The following is a 17,562-nucleotide window of genomic DNA, read 5'->3' on the forward strand; positions in this document are numbered from 1 at the left end:
GATGGGAAATAAAATGCACTTTTGCCTGAATTTTAAGTCATACCATGCTCATTTGTTTGCTATTAGGTTTGCCAGATAAATGCTAGTTTACAAGCAAGAATATGTTGAGATTCTTCCAATAAACTAATTTATTGCATTTTCCTTTTTCAGTATGTTCTCTCTCATGGAACAGCTTCAGATAAGGGTCTGCTGATTAATTGAAGTTTCTGATTTTCAGTGCATTGTTGGCTTCTTTTTAAATTATTTCGGGGGGGAAATGTTTGCTTGGTCCTCCTACTCTGTAGGGATATAAGCACTTTCTCTTTCCATGAGGCCAAGGATTAGTTGTTGTGAAGAAATAGTGGGTCAAATGGGTATCCTGCACATGTGATAGAAATTGTGTTTTACAGGATTGGCTGTGGAATCTTCTGGAGGAAAAGCTAATTTCTTAAGCTTCTCTTACTCCATCTAATAGCCTTATTTTGTTACTGTAATAGTGGCCTGTGATAAATGGAAATTGCCACTAGGGGCTTCACAGAGATAGCCAAACCTACACGTTAGGTTAAAAATTTTAATATTAGAGGGAATATTTGCCAAATAAAAAAAGACGAGGCTTTGGCCTTTTATGTTTTTCTAGAATAGTAAAGCTCTAACTAAGAAATCTGAGCTGGCCCTGTAACTAGAAAAACAGTTTATTGGTGGGTGTCAGTGCAGTGGGTTTGAATAGATACCTTTCTTGAATCAGATGAGGATTTTGTATATGTTTTAAAGCATTCTGCTTTTTTCCTGAGCATATAAAACCATGCGGGTGAAATACGCATTTAAAGTTAATTAAAATGTTGCCAATGTACACGCTCACTAGATTTTCCTATTTATAGTCTAATGCAAAATTAATTCGATATAGTAGAATAGAAATTATTATTTGACTTCGTTCAGATGTAGCTTTTCAATAACAGGCCTTGGTGAGCCTCTGCTCACATGCTGTCCTCTCTGCTCCCCTTTGGTGTCTAAGGAGAGGAGATTGAAGCATTCACTTTTGGTTTTGAATGCTAGGGTAACATCTCAGGAAAACTTTGGTAAATTCAAATAAATTAGGATTAAACCACAGTTCAAATAAACTATAGTTGCCTGAGTTGAGATACAATGGAACACTATGGTTTGTTCATATGAACAGTAGGCTTGCATTACTGCTGCTGCTGCTGCTGCTGCTATTACTATTATTACTATTTGTTTACTACCCTTCATCTGACGATCCCAGGGTGGTTCACAACACAAGAATTCTTATAGTGCTAAACCATGATTACATCTGAACTGGGCAGTTAGTAGTCAAAGAAAAGTTCAAAGCTCCTCACAGACTAGGTTGCCAGTGGCTAAACTATGGATGTCCTAGAGAATGGCAGGCATTTATCCTAGACGAAATACCTCAGGATAATGGGCTGCAACGTTCTTCAATACAATAAAAATGGCCCTAATTAGGCCCAGCTGCCAGCCTCAGCTTAATGACATATGGGTTTGTTTATTTCAGATCTTCCTAGGTTGCAAAGTTGAAATTAGATGTAGGGTGTTTTATATGGCAAATAATTTAACCTCAATTACTTTTACATAAATCATATGAGTGGTTGTCAAGAATGGCTAAACACACATGGTGATGCATGTTGTATTAAAAAGAGACTTGGGGGAGGGGCACAGCTGATTATTTCAAATCGATGTAAGCTTCAGATTGCCTTATTCTTGCAATTCCTGGCCTCTGCTACCCTACTGTCTCCCACTTTGCCTTCCTTTCTCGTAGTACAGTCTGAAGCATGCTTGCTCAGGATTAAATTCTTTCCTCAGAAGGTGCTTCTCCTAAGTAGATTTAGGATTGCAACCAGAACCTCTTCTCTTGATGTCTAGGGAGGCTCTTGGGAAGTTGTTGAACTGCAACTCCCATTTTCACCCGCCAACGTGGGCAATAGCCGAGGTTAATGGGAGCTGTAGTTCAGCAGCATCTGGAGGGACCAGGTTGGGAAACTCTTCTCTAGTACACTTCTTTTCCAGACTGCTGTCTTAAGGTGCATACCTTCTTCTCCACTAAACATTTCTTCCTGTCCTGCCATGTATGAGCAGCTTGGCCACTGGAAGCCCAGATATCTTCTGTCTGTCCAACCCTTCTCTGACATTAGGAAAGCTCATTCTGGCACTGTCGGAGGCTTCCTTCCTTCCTTTGTTTGTTTGTTAATTTTATATTCTGCCTTTCCACCAAATGGTGCTTGAGACAGCTAGCCAATACCAATGCAATAAAAGATGAAGTAAAACATAAAAGGCAGGTAAATAATGAGTGAAACCAGTAAAAACCAATTACTGCATAGTTACAGCACAGTTTATTTATATATTTATAAATTTCCCATCGTTTGTAAATAATTGTGGAGGAGGCAGGGCTTGACAGGGCTTCCTTGACGTTTCTGCTATTCCCATCACAGAAATCCATTTTACTACAGCATATATATAAATAAATGGTTCTGTCTTTGTCACACAGAGGCAATCATAATAATGATGATTCCAGAAAAAAAGGTGAGGGAGGAGATATGGGGTATTCCTAAAGCCCAGTCCACTTCAGAAGAGCTTTGATTCTAGAACTTCTCCATGCTGGCCTCATCCCCCTCTCTCAGCTGTGGTAGACAGGGAAAAAGAAGGGTTTGCCTCTAGACCAGGGGTCAGCAAACTTTTTCAGCAGGGGGCCGGTCCACTGTCCCTCAGTCCTTGTGGGGAGCCGGACTATTATTTTTTTTGGGGGGGGGATTAACGAATTCCTGTTGCCCACAAATAACCCAGAGATGCATTTTAAATAAAAGGACACATTCTACTCATGTAAAAACACTGATTCCTGGACCATCCGCAGGCTAGATTTAGATGATGATTTGGCTGGATCCGGCCCCTGGGCCTTAGTTTGCCTACCCATGCTCTAGACATCTGTGTTAAAATCTGATGGAGGAAGCATCTTTGGAGGGTGGTTTGTTGAGTATGAATGGGATGAGCTGCTGTGTGGTTGGGGATCTATGTGTATTGCTTTCACCGAGGCCAAAAAAGGGGCAACAAAGGGTCACTAAGGGCCTTCCAGTAGACATGGTTAGGGAGTGCATGTGTGTGTGTGACACCTACTACTCAACCACTGGGATCTTCAAACAATTGAATATTTTAAACTTTTGATTTCTGGTATAATGTTTTAATAATTGACTGGCAGTATTAATGAACTTAATATACCGGTAAATCAATTAATACAAATAAATTACCCATGCAACTTACTAGGACTTCTTCTGACTAAACCAGAGGGTAATTGGGCGTGGTGTATTTGCAAGTCTGTGTAGCTAAGAGCTGATATGGTTTTCCCAAACAGCAAGTGAACAAGAAGCAAAATAAGAGAATGTGCTTGTGATGGCACTAGAATTGACATGTGATTTTTGTTTTTCACCATGTTGAGCAGAAGCAGGGAAACGGGCTTGTTTTACTGTGAATGGTTTTGTCTTTGGACAAGACTTCATTGTGTCACATATTCAGAAACCTTCTCTGTTGAATAACAGTGTGAGCATTTTCCTCAGCATCCCACAGAAAACTCTTCCTTGGGGTGGTAATGAAGCACTGTGAGGTCACAGAGGTGTGCCCCTAAGAGCCTTTGTGATGCTACAGGAGATCCTGCTGGTGCTTTGTGTGGCTTCAGCGTTGAAGCAGTGCCTCACACGGAAAGCAGTGAACTTACTGGATCATTATTTTGACAGGCTAAAGAATCTTAGAAAGCTAGAAATACCTACAAAAGGTACAGTTTTGCCATATGCAGTGATTGAATAAATACAGCCTTGACCATATTGAAAATTTAAGAGGAGAAAGTTTAGAAATCTAGTTCTAATTATCACAATTATTATTATTATTATTATTATTATTATTATTATTATTATTATTATTATCTTGCTCATTTGGCTATTTTGGGCAGCTCCCAACAGAATTAAAAACACAATAAAACATCAAACATTAAAAATGTCCCTAAACAGAGCTGCCTTCAAATGTTTTCTAAAAGTCAGGTGGTAGTTTATTTCCTTGACATCTGATGGGAGGGTGTTCCACAGGGCAGGAGCCACTACCGAGAAGGCCCTCTGCCTTGTTCCCTGTAACCTCACTTCTCACAGGGAGGGAACCGCCAGAAGGCCCTCGGAGCTGCACTTCAGTGTCCTGGCTGAACGATGGGAGTGAAGATGCTCCTTTAGGTGTACTGGGCCAAGGCCTTTAATAATAATAATAATAATAATAATTTATTATTTATACCCCGCCCATCTGGCTGGGCCTCCCCAGCCACTCTGGGCGGCTTCCATAAAAACCAAAAATACAGTAAAATATCACACGTTAAAAACTTCCCTGAACAGGGCTGCCTTAAGATGTCTTCTGAATGTCAGGTAGTTGTTTATCGCTTTGACATCTGCTGGAAGGGCGTTCCACAGGGTGGGCGCCACTACTGAGAAGGCCCTCTGCCTGGTTCCCTGTAGCTTTGCTTCTCGCAATGAGGGAACCACCAGAAGGCCCTCGGCGCTGGACCTCAGCGTCCGAGCAGAATGATGGGGGTGGAGACGCTCCTTCAGGTATACTGGACCGAGGCCGTTTAGGGCTTTAAAGGTCACCACCAACACTTTGAATTGTGCTCAGAAACGTACTGGGAGCCAATGTAGGACTTTCAGGACCGGTGTTATGTGGTCTCAGTGGCCACCCCCAGTCACCAGTCTAGCTGCCGCATTCTGAATTAGGTACAGTTTCCCAGTCACCTTCAAAGGTAGCCCCATGTAGAGTGCATTGCAGTAGTCCAAGAAGTCGTCATTAAGCACATACTTAGCTGCATATAGGTCACTCCCCCCCCCCTTTTAAAAATGCACTTACTGATTAGTTAAATTGCTGTGTTTGAATTCTTACTAATCCCTCTCCATTCTTTTCTATCAAATTCCTGTCCCGTCCCGTCCCCCCCCCGGAAATATGGCTTGGCATTAACAGTTCAAAGTAGCATTAAGCTAGTGTTGGTTTTATTCTTTCCCATGGATCTTGAAGAATTTGAAAGCAAAGGGATGGCACCCTCTCATGGCAGTATATTAGTGTGTATAGTAATGCTCTGATTCTGGCTTCATCAAACTTGGTGCCCCCAGATATTTTGGACTACAGTTCCCACCAGCCCCACATGTACTGGTTGGGGCTGACAGGAGTTGTAATTCAAAACAACTGGAGGGCACTAGATTGGCAAAGGCTGCCATGATGTGCTTTCAATGGCAAAATTCCACAGATGTCAATTGGAGAAGAATCATTCTGTTATCTGGAGATCATGGCAAGGTCAACAGGCTAAATAAGAATATGGATTAAAAACTGGAATGGGTAAAAACATATGGGACATATAGAAGCCCACCATTTTTAACCTAATGTTGAAAAGTAATAGTTAGAAATATATCATAATTTAATATGCTTCATAAATCCTTGCTTCATAATTATGTTCCACCTCTTGGTTCCACTCTAATAGCCTGGAATTCTCAACACTCCTACCCTGGTGAAGTATTTTATTTCACTTCAATGTTGCAACTGAAGAAGGGGTATTTGGGGAAGGAAAGAGGCCGGTCCTTGGAGAGCTTTTAAAAAATTGGCGCTCTAAGGTCAGATTCAGTGCATGGAGTCCTACTGCCATGCTCAAGGTTGGATCTGCCATATTGGTAAATAATTTTCTCCCTGGGTACAATTTGGCATCTCTTGTGACATGTCTTATAAAATTAGTCACGTAGCTGGAACAAGTGAATCAGCCTCAGTGTTCAGGAGGGAGGGAAGGCAAGACCCTTCAATTATGCAGACACTGCTGCCATTCTGCATTTGGTTATATATTGCAATAGCAATCTTCAGCCCAGCATGTGGGCGATGCTTTGGGGCATTTTGGAATTAAGCATGAGCCATCAAATTAAAGCACAGAATTCGTAGATCTGCTAAAAAGAAGAGTAAGGTGCAAATTTAATGTTAAGAGATGAAAAGTATTGTAAATGCAGGCTGCATCTGATGCTTCCCTAGCTAGCCCTTGTTTGACTGCTCTGGTGTTAATGGAATGTTCTGGCAGTTTAATGCCTTAACAGTTAGTACTAAGGCCTTAAGGACAGAAGAGATTGGATGCTCTTGGTGGACAAGCAACATAGATTGAGATTATTACTCCTACAAGGGCAGCTTCTCCCTTCAGCCTGCTGTTTGTGATTTGAAAACGCTTTTATTTTCTTTGTTTATCTCTTTCATGGCATTTCACCTTATGGTATTTTACTTGCTTGGGTTTTATAAATGAGGAGAGGGAGGAAGGGGAGCTCATGCTTCTTGCTCCTGGAGCGCTGTACTTGTTCCAGTCATAATTGCTTTGACATTGCTATACACTATTTCTTTTCTCTGCCTTTTTAAACATGGTGGCTCCCTTGACAGCTCTTTCTTAATTAAATAGAGAGCTGGAGCACTGAGGGATGTTGCAGAACTAGGCCTGGTAGAGAGGTAGCATGAGCTCTCTGCAAACCATACTTCTCCCTGCCATATATTCCCCACTCTCTTTCTTTTTTGGCCTTAACTGACGCTGCACACATGATGCCAACTATCATTAATGCTAACTAGGTTCCACTTAACCAGGGTTTACAAACCTACTTCAGATAATGGTTTGAAACTGTTCAGTATGTGTTGAAATATATAGCTGCTGGTCAGCTCACCTCTCCATCCCTCCCCATATGTGCTTCTCTACAGCCACAAGTTCTCTTCTTCCTGCTCCCCACACTTCTCCTCTCAACTGTCCTCCTGAATCTGAGAGCTCTGTTTTATAGTATACATAAGGGATCAAGTAGACAGTCTCATAATACTTACTGATGTTTGGACCTTACAGTGCTGTTTGCCTAAATTATTGTTTCAAGAACTGTTGCTCAGACCATATAGAAGGTCCCTAGATTCAGTCTCCAGCATCTTCAGATGGCGCCAAAACCCTGGAGAGCAGCTCTCAGTCAGTGCCAGTGATACTAAGCTGGATGGGCCAGTGGTCTGTCTGGGTAGTAGGCAGATTCCGTTGTTCCTATTACTGGTCAGTGTAGTCCAAGGCACTGAGACTGGCAGCTGCAGAGGCTTTGCTATGGGAGATCCTTCAACCTTGGATATCAGTGATTGGATTTGGGCCCTTAAATATGCAAAGCACATGAACTAAACAGTGACCCCCCATCCTCTTATGTAATCCAGAGAGCTGTCGGCACAGGCAGTGTCCTGGTGCCAAAGAAGCTGGCATTTGAAGACCACTGGTACCTCACCATATATTTATGGGTCAGAACAGAACACCTAAAGAGATTTACATGCATTCACACTCCTGCTCTGCCTTTCCTGGGACAAAGAAATGGCCGGTCTCTGGGTGGGAAATGTTAGTAATATTGATGCAACTGCACAGTAGTTTAATATGAATTATTCAGTAGTGTGAACCTAGTCATTCAGCTGCTTGCATGTTTCTGTTCGTCCATCCCGTCAGAGCTCATTTGTGTGTGAAGGGCTGTTCTTAATGCCAACAGAAACTGGCCATAGTAAACAAGGGCAGATTTTTGGTCCATATCCAGGAATTTGATTTCATTGCATCCATGTAGAAATAAAGCATGTCAGCAACAGAATAACCCTTGATGAAAGTGATAATTTGTATTCCCAGTTCCACCACACCTTGTCTTGGCGTTTGAAGGAAATAAAAAGTAGCCAGCAGTTTATAAAACAATGTGGTTTTTTGCCTTTTTAGATTCAAACCTGCCCTGCATGTTACTTGGCTGTTTCAGCACTAACATTTAAAAGGAGGTAAATGATGCAACTGTGTTTTAGAGGGGAAGGAGATAACTTATGAGTGGTAGAAAGATGTAAGGGGGGAAAGAGGCAACTGGAAGAACTGATGTAGTTGCAGAAATATGCAGCGTAAGAGCAGTACTGAAAAAGGACAGACAGCAACACAATAAAGTGACATGCACAATATATGTTTTGATGCGGGAATGCCATAAAGTTTTTATTGCTGCTTGATTGTTCCCTCATTAGTAAAGTCCTCCCACAGTGTAATGCTGTCCCATGCTGGTGGCAATAAATGTTATTTAGTACCTACAGTCATATAAAGCATTCATTCTGTTGCTTTAGAAAAATATCTGTGTGGTGTTGCTGTTGGAAACCTATTATGTTGTGTGTGTAGACGTTAGGAACAACATCACATGCTTTAATTTACAGATTTAAAATCTGTGCCTAATTGTTATCCTACGGCAATGGTTTCCTTGCCCTTTCAGTTTCTTTACATATGTTAAAAACATTCTCTGTATAATGTTTTTGTGTGCTATTTCTATAGTTTACCAACAAGCCTTGCATTGTGCTTCATTTTCAAATTATGTGCTGGAGATTTGTAAGTCTGCTTTTAGTCTGTGTAGAATGCAAGCAGAATATACTATTAACTGCATGGCTTGCAGAAAGCCACTACAGAACTGATCCTTGGTCATTGAAAGCCTTGTCTCTAATCTGCCTGTTCAAGGCCATTTCTCCTGAGTGTGTGTGCATGCACGTGTTCTTGAAACCTTGGGCACTTCCAGACTGTCACTATTTTCAGTTGGGATTTAGTTATTTGCCAGCACATTCAGGCTGTTCTTGAAGCTCTTGTGATACAACCCACTTTCCCCAAAGATGTGACTTTTTGTGACAAAGGAAATGACTGGAAAATGTTTGATGCAATGTCATCTAATCTATTTAAAAACAAACCAGGATTAATGCTCAATAAACAGGTTATCTGTTTGTCAAGAAAGCATAAGCATGGAAGGTAAAATTGCAGGGAATATTCTGTATGTTTAGGCCTTCTTGAGAGGTCAAAGGTGTTTTTATAAAAAAAGAATAGAACAGACAAAAGATCTATTTATTTAATTTTTTTAAAAAAACTGTTTTACTTGGCACTTTTACTCTGCAGAAACAATTACACAATATTCATATCGTGAGTGTTTTTAAATCTCTCAATTGGCTTTTCATATTAGACTTTTTGGTGCAAAGGTCTTTAGCAAAAGCACACTTAAGCAGCTGAAGAAGGCTGTTGATTGCACCATAACAAAGTATACTAAGCAACACATTTCTCTTTAAAGCTGTTAATACTTTTTCTTAGGTCCATTAACTTCAGTAGTCTACTCTGAGTAAAACTTGGCAGAATATAATAAGTTATTTGAACTGGTGGACTATTCATAGCCGTGCCTTTAATGAAGTTTATGCATGAAACAACAGTACACGTAATGCTTTTCAGACCAAGAGAGTATGCAGAAAGATTCTCCCTATGACTGATGTAGCAGCACAGAACACAATTGATCTGGATCAAGGCTTAAGCATATGTTATTTAGTTATGTTATTTACAGTAACTCCTGTAGTCTCAAAACATGGTGTGATTCCAGGCAAAAAGACTGCAAGCTATGCTATATTGCTCATGCCTCTTGTTTCATCTGTAGCTAAATCATAGAAAACAAATTCAACAGCAAGTTCTGAGTTTTCAGGGTTTCAGACAAGAGTCCTTTCAGTTTATCTGGGAGTGAATATGGGTGCCTATGGATACACGCATGTACTCTGTCACTGAGTATAAGTGACAATTGCAATAAGAAATCATCACCAGAATTTATGGCTGAGTGTGATAACTATCTAACCCAGGGATGGGGAACCTGTTGTCCTCTCTGTGTAACTGGAATCTCATTTCCCATCAGCCCCACCCAGTATGGCCAATGGGCAGGGATGATGAGAGTGGCAGTCAAGCAAAATCTGGAGGGCCATGGGTTACCCATCCCTGATCAAATCATTCATCTATGTATATGCACTGAATATAATGCCTTAGGGATCAGTCCTGATGCTTCCAACAGTGGAGGACCAATTGAAGAATATGGACAAGAACAGACAAGAACAGATAATTCAGCTATCTAATGGGGCATCTAAATAATTGAAATGAATGCTCTTGTGGACATAAATTGCATGCTTACATCCCTCTTATCTGTCTCTAATAGGCCTTTAGGTTAATACTCAATTGAAGAGAATGCACCTGTGCAATGAATGAGATTTAATTTATAGAGGCATTATTACAGTATTCTTAATGTATTATTTTGCATAACAAATATAGGGGAAGCCTACCTTAAGGTAGATCCAATATGTAACAACCAAAGGAGAGAAACGATAGCCTATTGAATGATTTGTGGATGGATTGCAGTAGAATCACTAGGGGAGATTTGAAAATGCTGCCTCAGAAACAAGGACTTGAGTGTAATTGACTGGTAAGGAAGAGTGCAGGGGACATTCAGAGGTTTGCCACGTGATGGCGACATTGAGGTGTTTGGCAGTATTTTATTATGATTGTATCTGAAGCCAGTGAAGGTTTTGAGAAATTGTGGCTGAAGCCTTAACACTGTAATAAAGTTCTTAATGTGTTAGAAATCTAAAGCCCTGCCACAGCTTCAGAAAGGCCATTGAAAGACACTTAGATATCATATACGAATATGCAGAGAAACCAAATTCCCTTCTGAAAACAAGACCTAACCTTTTCAAATAGCAAAGCTGAAGAACTCTTGTACATTAAGTGTTTATTAAGATATTTTAGAAAAGTTCCATAGATCAAGTCCCAATGAATTGCTAGGGCCTGATAGCATGTTCTCACGAACTATAAAACAAGTTGTGTATATAACAGCTGAATTACATATTCTGATCTATATACCCTCTATATAATAGTTTATATGCAAGAAAAATTTTCTGTGTAAGAAAGGTAACAAATGCACTATCAATCTTTAAAAAAAAATTTGTGTGTGTGCATGTGAGGCAAATAAGCAGCCTTTCTAAGTTCTAGTTCTTAGAAAAAACAGATAAAATATGACACATTTAATCAGTTTTCTAATTCAGACAGGTGGTCGTATTCGTAAATAAAACTCTTCAAGAAGCTTAATCTAAATGGTGATGTCCTCGGATTTTAAAAACCCTTCTCACTGAGTGTTTCATTGACTGAAGGTCCTTGAATAAAAGCTGACGTCCTTTTCTGAAAGTCAACAATGGATTATAAGGCAGGGGTAACTCTCACTGTGAAGAGAGGCGAGAAGAAGGGTATCCAAGGATTTATACCAGGATGTTGTTTTTTTATAGCCATACAAAAAGACCAAGAACAAATAGTAACCAGTGATATCCAGTATATTCACAAAACACATTATTTAAGAGCTACAGAAGGTTCTTCTGATAATGTTTGGAGAATGAACTTTGGCAAGAGCAAAATGGCTTCAGTTTAATTGAAAATAGATGCTCGAATTACTGTTATTCAAGGAAGATCAAAATTTTGGTGCTGCTTCCACACACACACACACAACACAGCCACTATCTTCAACTTAAAGGAACTTGCTAGGTAAATTTTTGTTTAGCAAAATGCTTATAGAACTATAGTCCTCTTACATAATAGTCTGTAGCAGAAAACCTCAAAATATGCCCTTAATGAAAAAGCATTATTGGTTGCTGTGTGTATCATGGTGGTAGGGAATAAGAACTTGTTGTGAAAATGATAAATTACACTTTCTGGAGTGTATCATCTTGAATAACTATTGGCTAAGGGATAATTTTCAGTGGTATCTGAATGTATTCCATACCACCCCACAGCAAGCCACTCAGAATGCATAGCTGTATTTGGGTATATTTAGCATTTAAAGCAATAGTGTCTTGAACAAACTGATGTACTTGTCACTGAACAAACTGACGCATTGGGAGAGAATGAATTGTGCCTGGTTGGATTATAATGATGCAATACCTGAAATGACCCATACCTGAAAGGAACCCCAGATGTTGTCACAAACACACACACACACACACACCGTTTTAAAGTAAGTATCTAGCCCTCCATAAATGAAAGCTATGAAACAAAAAGTATAGGCAACCTTCAAATTGATTTCTTTAAGATGAGCCAGCCTGGCAGCTCACACGTTTCAGTATTTTTAGCTAATGAGTAAAATCAGAGCTATGATTGATGAGTGAGTTGTTTGGAATTCCTGGGGTGTTTCTCCATCCCCTTTAGTGTACTTTCCTTTCCTGCTTCTTTCTCATTCTAGCAACCAGGACACATCTTTCCTGTGGTTGGTCTGTCTGGGATCAGGTATTCCCTAGAAGTTATTTTCTCCAAATGCTACTGCGCAATAGGTGAAGGTGGGTGTTAAAGAATGTCTCCCAACCTCCACATGGCAAATGCAAAATGTGAAAACTTTGCAAAGAGGCTTAGGCATGTCTCCTGCTGTGTAGTGTTGAAGTCTAGGCACTCATTAAGAATTCACTGTATAGTTAACCTATAAATACTGGTACATTGTTATATATTTCTAATCAGATTAAACCTCTTTGTGTTTAATGGCGCTTACTCTTAGGTAAGTGGTTGCAGGAGTCCAGTTACAGTTTTCCTGTGTGGAAGGAGTAAGAAGAACAAAATTTAGAGAGAGCCCACCAGGCTTAAGCTTATTTTGGGAAGTGGGGGCAGGTTTTTACTGAGTAACTAGGTAAAGTATTGACTATGGTTTTCCTTACTATTTTTACTTGCAAAGGAAAATTAGTAAATACAATATTTACTCTCTCGCCCTGACCTAGCCACTGTGATCCACGCAACGGTCACCTCCAGACTTGTTTATTGTAACTCACTCTTCGTGGGGCTGTCCTTGAGACTGACCCAGAAACTCCAGCGGGTGCAGAATGCCGTGCCGAGGCTCCTTACGGGGTCCTCGCCGTGGGATCACATTCACCCGGTGCTATACCAGCTGCACTGGCTCCTGGTGGAGTAGAGGATCAGGTTTAAGGTGCTGGTTTTAACCTTTAAAGCCCTATGCGGCCTAGGACCCTCGTACCTACGGGACCGCCTCTCCTGGTATGTCCCAGGGAGGACCTTACAGTCTTCAAACAAAAACATCTTGGAGGTCCTGGGCCACAGGGAGGTTAGGCTGGCCACAACCAGAGCCAGGGCTTTTTCAGCTGTGGCCCCGATCTGGTGGAACGTCACAAGAGACTAGGGCCCTGAGGGACTTGACATCTTTCCACAGGGCCTGCAAGACAGAGCTGTTCCACCAGGCCTTTGGCCAGGGCACAGTCTGATCCCCGCCTTTGGTAATCCTCATAGAACTCTAGCCCAATGGTTGCCATTAATTTGATTCTGAATTGATTTTAGAATGAATTGATTTTAAAATGCTGTGTTACTTTTATTGTTGTTAGCCGCTCTGAGCCCGGCTTTGGCTGGGGAGGACAAAATTAAAAACCCTCTTCTTTCCACCATCGCTCTCCTGCAGTGGCTACAGGCCTTAGAGAATTCATTTTAGGAATCAGTCATGTGATAGTAAGCTCAGCTGAACATATGGGACAACTTGGAGACATCTAGAGACAAAGCAGCATGTGAAAAACAGCAGCTTGAGGTATTGGTGTATATATTTTAAAGTGGTATGCTGTCAAGCCTGTACTTCAAGTCAACATGTCTAGGACAGGGATGTAACAGAGGAGTTTGGTACACAATGAGCACTGACAATCAAATATTTGTTTGGTTCCTTATGAAATCACCTTAAGTAGCTTTGATTGAAACACATCTAAATAAAGACATAATCCTTAGAAGATTAGTTTGTCTCTTCGGCAAGCAGGTTAACAGCAGTCAAAATTTGTACTTCGGGTAGCCAGTTCTGTCACTTACATATGGTTGTTTCGTTGTTGCTGCTGCTGCTGCTTTATGTCAACTACCTTGAGATGTGAATCATGTAGTTTTGAGATTCATATACAGTAGGGCAGGGGTGAGGAACATTTGACCCTCAGAGGGTGCTGGATTGCAGCAACTTGTATCATTCCTGACCAATGGCCATACTGAGTGGGGCTGTTGGAGTCCAACAGCACCAAGAGGCATCCCATCCCTCTGAGTATAGGATGCAAAGTTCAAATGACTTTTTGCAAGCAATAGGATTGCAACTTACCCTGCCTTTGTTTTAATTGGCTGCCAACTGTGCAAAGAGTCTATAACCTGGAAAAGAGGCTCATTGGTACAGAAGACTGCAGGGTAACTGCCTAGAACAGAGCTTTCCAAACTGTGTGTCGTGACGCGTTAGTTATCGGCTGCAGTATGTAGGTGTGTTGCGTGAACGCTCTCTGCGCTCCTCCCGGGACTGGAAAGGGGCTAGTTTAACCTTCAGTTTGCTAGTACAGTAAAATTGAATTGCTGAATTACTGTGTCGTGAAATGATGCCCGTCTAAAAAGAGTGCCATCAACATGAAGAGTTTGGAAAGCTCTGGCCTAGAATATGAAGGCATGTATTACTACCTGCTCTTTCAGCTTAGACTAACTGTGGTTGCAGTAATCAGTCTTTATGAATTCTTCCATTTTGTCATCTCTCCAGTTAAAACCATAAGTATGATTGCATCCAATCCAATTTATTGTACAGTGGTACCTCGGGTTACATATGCTTCAGGTTACATACACTTCAGGTTACAGACTCCAGTAACTCAGAAATAATACCTCAGGTTAAGAACTTTGCTTCAGGATGAGAACAGAAATCGTGCGGCGGCAGCGCAGCAGCAGTAGGCCCCATTAGCTAAAGTCATGCTTTAGGTTAAGAACAGTTTCAGGTTAAGAACGGACCTCTGGAACGAACTAAGTGCGTAACCAGAGGTACCACTGTACTAGCCATTGGCCATGACAAATCTGAATTGAAAATAAATACAAGCAAAAGTGGTGTTACAAATAATGGTCTCTATTTCGATCTCTGCGTCTCCCTCACAGTTCATGGCTATATTGTCCAGGGTTGTCTTTTTGATCTTTTTAAATTCTCCATTAACAAAACACTTGAGGCTCTTTTACTTGGTATTATGCCAGAATTTTTTTATTTTTTTTTTAAAGTGACTTTATGAGTCACTGAATCATTTAGGACCTTCTCTGCCTAGGAGAGATAACATTCCTGTACAGATGGTAAGGTGAGAAATTGCCTCCTGGGTCCTATGTATAGTGGGCAATATAGTAAATAGTGCAAGATGTCTTCCACCTGCAGTTGCCCACATATAAAGAGTCTGTCTTTGTACTGTACCCTGTTATATCTTCTGTCTGGGATGGCAGGCATAGCTTGAAAATGCAGCTCAGTAAAAGTGAATCTAAGTGAGGCCGGCTGGATATTCGACAGGTAACTGGCTCTAAAATGGACCATTTTTAGAAGGGGGAACAAAGGAGAGCATTTAGAGTATGATTATATTAATGTTTAAAATAATTGGAAAAGGTGGATACATCACATCACTTTTCCATACTGTTATAATCTTAAGTATCAGGCAGTGCTAACTTCAACAAAATAAAACTAAGCTTTATGACACTGCTAAGATGGCACATATGTGATAATCTATGGGAGACTGCCTAAAATTTGTCCAGAAGATTCAAGGGACTGAGGAAGCACAGTTTATTAAAAGCATTTGTTGAAACAGGCACAAATCTGTCTTTGATAAGAGCACTTAGTGCTCATGATGTGAATAATTACGTGGGACAAGGTAAAAGATCATCTGGTTAATGTTTTTCATATCTGATCTGTCCTTGATTCTGTACGTAGGCAACCTTGTGCTACAAGCAAAGGAAAATGAGTTAAAAGCTGAGCATGTTTATCAATAGGGTTCTGCTTCTCTTTTTAATTTCTGAATTAAAGGATGGCGTTAAAAATGCCATTGTATGTTGTGGTGTATGTGAAATAGGCTAGAATTTCCTATTCAAAGCAATTTCAAAGGGGTATGAAACTGACAATGGATATAAGAGAGGACAAAAATGCAGCACAAAGGATCATCCTTGCCCACGTAAAACAAACATAGGCCATGGAGTTACACTCCACTTTGTGGAGTATTGTGCCATCAACAGTGGTGTAGCGTGGGTTGTCAGCACCCGGGGCAAGGCAAGTAATTTGCGCCCCCTAACCCGTGAATTTGCGCCCCCTAACCCGTGGATTTGCGCCCCCTAACCCGTGGATTTGCGAACCCTAACCCCCAGATGTTGCGCCCGGTGCGGCCGGCCCCCCTTGCACCCCCCACACTATGCCACTGGCCATCAAAGTTTCATGAGGCTTGACTATTTGCTATGAAAATTGCCATTTCAGGGTGTGAGAAATGCCCCCCATACACATTTCAGTTCCTTCAGGTGTCTTTTGTCTGTTTTGCAGCAGTCCTTGTTATCCAGTCTGCTACTTGTGGGAGACCACTTAATTCTTTTCATCACTAAACTTCTCCAATCTAAATAATACCTCAATCTTCATAACACTGCTATTTATTTTGTTGTGGGAAATGTGCAAGCAGCTATACATTTTCCTCAGCAGAACACATAGCATCAGGGGCTTTGTGGATTTTTTTTAAAAAATACAGATGTGTGTGTGTTTGTCGTCTTGTTGATGCTTTTACTGTTAAATTGCTTCTGGGTGCTTCATGAGAAGTGCTTCATAAATAAAAATAAATTAAACAAATAATATTTGTTCAAGGAACAGTATGTCTAGATTGCTAGTATCCATGCTTTTGGAATCAAGCCACAATATTTTTCAAGAGTCTGGCAAGTTGAGATTTCCTCTGGTCTCAGAGAATTCAGAAAGCTATGCAGTCAATTCTTGGGTGAATTCACCACATAATAGCTGTGAGAATCAACTACAAATGTTAACTATTCCTATTCCAAATGAATGACCTCACCTCAACTTAGAGATGGAAATAACATCTCAGTTTTGCATTTGTTTACCCTTTTTTTTGGGGGGGGGGGAATGCAGATAGACACTTTGTTAAAAATATCCATTTAAGAAGTTTGCTGGAAGAAAGAGGTCTTCAATGGGCACCAAAAAGAAAATATTGATGTTGCCTGCCTGATAATGTATATAATGGGAGTTCCAAAGGGTACGCGCCACCATACAAGTTGTCTGATTCATATATTGTATGGAGAAGACTTCCTGATGATGATGCCCTTTCCTGCAGAGCCCAGTGATCAACTGGGTATATACAGTGTGGGTTGAGATAACCTTTTAGGTCATGCGAACTATTGTTAAAATATATATATGGGGGGAATGAACTGATGGTGAGTTGAGACCCACGCAGTGCTGTGAAAATAGTAGATTACTTTGTTTCCCTGGTGGAGCACTTGACAGTAGTGACTGGGCAGGTGAGCAAGAAAAGAAGGGCAAGAATTGCATATCAATGTTGGATTCACTGCTACGCTAGAGACAAATATAAAAGGGGTGACAGCAGGTTCAGTATTGTGACTTTCCTTTTTTATATTGAAATGTGTATTAAATTTCCCATCAGCTATATAATTAAAACAAGCTCTTATGGCTGGAATAAATGCTCTGTATTATATGTATTATGAAACAGACAGAATGGGAAGATGCTGAACATCCTTTAATGGCAAAGTGCTTTTATGGCTTTTCCAACAGAGCTTGAACTCCAAATTTGCTGGTGATCTATATAGGAAACAAGAGCATTTCTGCATCCAGTGCCAGAATAAAATAAAAAGTTTGGCATTTACGCTTTTGGCACTGAAGAAAGAACTCTCTATTGCCTTCATTTCAGCTTATTGTGCATTTAAATAGC

The 17,562-nt window shown here is 40.6% G+C and overlaps 1 protein-coding gene across 6 annotated transcripts in view; it reads left to right on the forward strand.

The window, feature by feature from the left end:
- RAI2 (retinoic acid induced 2) overlaps nt 1-17,562 on the forward strand; it is a 100,427-nt gene that overhangs the window by 62,886 nt on the left and 19,979 nt on the right. The window contains exon 1 of one of the 6 annotated variants that reach the window (XM_083734425.1): nt 3,646-3,769. The exons of the other annotated variants lie outside the window; for them this stretch is intronic. The gene's annotated coding sequence lies outside the window, so the exon portion shown is untranslated. Of the gene's footprint in view, nt 1-3,645; nt 3,770-17,562 lie in introns of those variants that run through there. 6 annotated transcript variants of the gene reach the window in all.

Source organism: Podarcis gaigeae (genome assembly GCF_964106915.1).
Source record: "Podarcis gaigeae genome assembly, chromosome: 4".
Lineage (NCBI taxonomy): Eukaryota > Metazoa > Chordata > Lepidosauria > Squamata > Lacertidae > Podarcis > Podarcis gaigeae.